The following is a 4698-nucleotide window of genomic DNA, read 5'->3' on the forward strand; positions in this document are numbered from 1 at the left end:
TGAGATATCTCATCAATTCAATGCTTTAAGATTTTGAGTTAAAATATAATATATGATCCATTTGTGTAGTTGCACTTGAGACAATGTAATAATCTCTTCACCCAACCTAAAAGTAATATCAGAGTCAACGATTTATCGTAATTGACTCCTTATATCAAAAATTTTCATGATCAAGTCTATTTAAACAACATGTCCCTTGGAAAGGAGAAATTATTGACGTCTCACTTGTTCTTGATCTAATGAAATAATCTCTCATTACCAAACATATATTAATTACCAAATATAATTTTTTTTTACATAAATTATGGATATAGTATTTAATATTAAGGAAGAAAAAGATGGATGCACGTTTGCCTAATCGTTATCTTCCATCCAAGACCCGTATGCGAGTACTCGAAGGATGGATAGGCCATGCCTGGCTGGTTGTAAGAAAAGTGTGTCGGGAAAACGACAAACCTAAAAGTGGTTGTGTAATTATCATCTCCGAACGTTAAAAATTGCAGAGTCATATTAATTATATGCTTCTTTATATCAATCATATAGTCCAAAAAAAAGTTCAAATGCAGTCACTAGCTCACACAACCCATGCAGTGTTTCCTTTGGAAGTTACTCTGTCTTTTTAAAATAAGTGTCATTTTCAGTTTTTTTATACATGTTAAAAAATATAATAAATAGAAAAATGAATATTAATTTTTCAATATCATAAAGTTAAAGTAATATTAATACTTCAAAATAATACACATAATAATTATTGAAGGATTTAATTAAAAAAATAATTATTATTTTCCTAAAGTCACACTTTTCATAGTGATACAGTAAATGTCACTGGCCACCACTCACTCATGAAACAGATCGGTAGATTTATGAATACAACCAAGCCAAAAAGTCTGCTACACCAAACCAAACAAACACATAAATTTCACTAGACGACAAAACTGGCTGAATTTTCCAACGCAAAAAAATAATTGAAAACTAAAAAAACAGTGTATACGTGGCAGGTATATAGCAAAAACAGTCAAATCTTTGCCTACACACTAATCGTCCTTGTTACCCTCCATAGCTGTGGGGGACCCACTACTCTCTCTTTTCGTACTATTCCTTCACCATCTTTTTTTCCTATTTATGTTATTAAACTAGCTCCAACATTTTTCATTCACCACCAACCTAAACTCAGTGAATAATTTAAAAGTGTCAGCACAACAATTAATAACATAGAATGAAATATGGTTGGTCTTGGTGTTGTGCTAGAATCCCAGAAAAGTAGCATTAACAACAACAACAAAACTCATCAAATAATTAACAAAACCACCATGATGCTTAACACAATCAACAACAAAACCTCTTCTCCAATATCATATCCTTCTTCCAATCATCATTCTCATTTTCAGGCATCAAATTTTCTTGAACAATGCTTTTTATGCAAGAAAAGACTCTTGCTTGGGAAAGATATCTACATGTACAAGTGAGTTCTTGGAACCAAAACATATAAACATTACATTTTCATTTTTAATTAATTAATTGTATCTCCTAATCTAGATCTTCTAATGCTTGATTTTCCTTCTCAGTTTCTTTTTTCCTAACCAAATCTTTTGTAGTTGTTTTTTTTTAAATGTAAATTGAACTTTGCTTTATTATTATTATTATTATTATTATTATTATTATTATTATTATTATTATTATTATTATTATTATTATTATGTCTTGCTGGGGTGTTTTGTTGAGACACATTTATATGAATATTAAAAAAAAAAAATCATTTATTGCAGAGGAGACAGAGCATTTTGTAGTGTGGATTGTAGGTGCAAGCAAATTTTAACGGACGAGGAAGAGGCTATTCAGAAACAGAATTGTTCTTTGGATGGTTTTGCTTGATGATATAGTGATTAAAGAAAGTTTTGAACAGTGACACTAGAAATGGGATGGGGGATTTTTTTGGCGATGACATTCCAATTTTACCCATGCTTTTATTTTTGTAATGACCTCACGGCCCTTTGTCCTTTATTTTGCTTCCTAGTATGAAGCCAAAATGTCATTTCAGCTTTTAATTTTTGTTGGGTCCATCTCTTGTGTAAGATGATGAGGGGCTTTCTATATGGTGGTTGGTTCTTGCTATGCTTTTAGGGTCATCTCCTATTGGCTAAATCATAGCAAAATACTTGAAGTTTTATTTATTTAATTTTTTTTAAGTTGTAGACGATTGGAATTGAGGGTATCTATGGCGTCATTGTTTTGTCGATATTTTGTCCATTTTTATTATTTATATTTCTGCCCTTGGTAATTAATTTGTATGGGTTTAATTAAAGGTGAGTTTGGTTAGAGATATTTGAAAAAGTTATGTATGATGTTTATACTTCAATCATTAGCATTAACATTTTCCTCTTCCCCTAATATTACATTAACTGCTAAAATTTGTCTATAAAATTAAGGAGTAGTCTATGGAGTATGGACTGTGGTGGGAGATGTTCACAATTCTCCTCAGGGTTGTTATTACAATATAAAAAATGAACATCGTATTCAACACTATATTAAATAACATAAATTATAATTAATGATATGATTGAACAAGAGATAAAATAATAATAATAAAATAATAAAATCAAACACTTTATAATTACCATATGGTGTTGGACATATTTTTTATGTCCAAATAACATTTCTCTTCTTTGAAATTATCGTGTTTGAAAATCTTCATTCTCATTTAATTATTTGTGTTCACTAGAATTAAAATATGCATTGCAAGGCCTATGGTCTAGTTTAGGACATGTTAGATCATAATTTTATATAAAGTTAAATATATCTTTAGTTTTTATAAAGTTTCAATTGTTTTTGTAAAAAAAACATAACTTTTGGTCCTTTTAAATTGTTAGGCAAACAATTTTAATGTTTGATAAAACAGAATATATTTATATGTTCTTTAGTTTTAAAATTTTTAAAGGCATATTATTTAAGACATTATAAAAAGTTTATCCACGAATATTTAGAAATTTAACTTGTGATGAATTACATATCAGTTTTTTAAATGCAAAAAATTCAAGATAAATGTAATTAAAATATAGACTAAGAAATTTAAATTGGAATTTAATTTTTGTGAAGTAACTTTTTAAATTATTAAAAATATGCTTACAAAAATTCATTGAAAATATATATTAACTTAATATCGTGAACTAAAACTACGTGTATAATAATTTTGTATGATTAAAAGTTATATTTATTTTTACAATGACGAAAATTGAAATGTCAAAACTATTGAGAAAAATTAAAAACACATTTTACATGGACTGAAACTTATAGTTTGTTTGATTGTGTTTTACTTTAGTTTTTTGGAAATTATTTTATAAATAAATCTTAAAAAACTATTTTTAAAAATACAATTTAAAAAAAAATTGTTTGACAACTCCAATTTTTAAAACTATTTTTTATTAGAGAGTTAAAAAAACTAAAAAATAAAATACCATTTATCTGTTTTGCTTTTTTAGTTTTAAAAAGTATAACATTAAAAATAAATAGTTTTACAAAACATTTTTTAAAAACAAGTCATCCAAACAAGATTTTTAGTTTTTAAATTTTGAAATACTAAAATAGAGTTTTTTGAATGTGAATCAAACAAGTCTTTAATCTATCAAATTAGCCTACTTACAATCAAATTAGCCTACTTAATTACTATTATCATTGTCATCATAATTTGGCAACATTTTATGTAATTTAAACATACTAATCTTTATATAAAAAATATTAGCATATTGTGCCATAAAAATTAGCATTTTGTGCCATAAAAATTGAATGAAACTGTTTACTATTAATTAACACTTGCAATGTATTTTCAAATTTCTCATATTCATTTAGTTTTTGAATGAAACTGTTTACAATTTATAAACGATATTTTCACTAGTAGAATTTTACCTTTTTAAGTCGATTAAAATATATATTTTAAGTCAGTTATGTGTTTGAGTCAACAACAAACGACTTAAAAAACATGTTTTTTTAACTCATTTCATGAACCGACTAAACAGAACTTCGTCTTGTTAAATCAATCTAGCTTAATCGACTTAAACATCATAAATTCAATTCAACAAATCATTTTTTTAAGTCAGATCTTTTGATCAACTGACTTAATAGATAGAGTTAAAAATTATTATTTTTTTATAATAAATTTCTCATTTTGTTTTTATGATCTTGATCCATTCATATATATAATATTTCGTATTAAATTTCAAATAAGAGTTTTGTACTTGCGACCACTGTTTTATTTAATCATATAATAACCAAAATATATAATATAATTTGTTCATACAATATATATAGTACAAAGAGGAAGTCTCCCACTGCTAATTAATCGTGACAAAATGGAAAAATGATTTAGATGTCCATTAACAAAATTACAAAACCATTTTCAATTCACATACATTATCATTGTCATTTTCTTCCATTAATTCATGTGAACAAAAAAAAACACACAATCAATATCGATTAAATCTTAATTTTTATTATAAGAACATTGAAAAGTACGGTCAATAGTAACTTGTAATTTTTTATCATAGGAACAAAAAAATACAATCAATAACAACTTGTAAAAAATTACGTACCTTCATCCATGAACCAACGTTGTTACAACAATGTTCAACATATTTAATATGACATAGTAGTCACACTCATACATTTATCGTGTCTAACAAATCATCATAATATATCCATTTTGTA

At 26.2% G+C, this 4698-nt stretch overlaps 1 long non-coding RNA gene across 1 annotated transcript; it reads left to right on the plus strand.

Moving 5' to 3' along the window:
* Positions 1 to 1151: 1151 nt before the first annotated feature.
* On the plus strand, positions 1152 to 2236 carry LOC101491612 (uncharacterized). The gene is made up of 2 exons (XR_012163940.1): positions 1152 to 1462; positions 1767 to 2236. It is a non-coding gene; the product is annotated as an uncharacterized lncRNA (long non-coding RNA).
* The last annotated feature ends 2462 nt before the right edge of the window (positions 2237 to 4698 follow it).

Source organism: Cicer arietinum, chromosome 7 (assembly GCF_000331145.2).
Source record: "Cicer arietinum cultivar CDC Frontier isolate Library 1 chromosome 7, Cicar.CDCFrontier_v2.0, whole genome shotgun sequence".
NCBI classification, from domain to species: Eukaryota; Viridiplantae; Streptophyta; class Magnoliopsida; order Fabales; family Fabaceae; genus Cicer; species Cicer arietinum.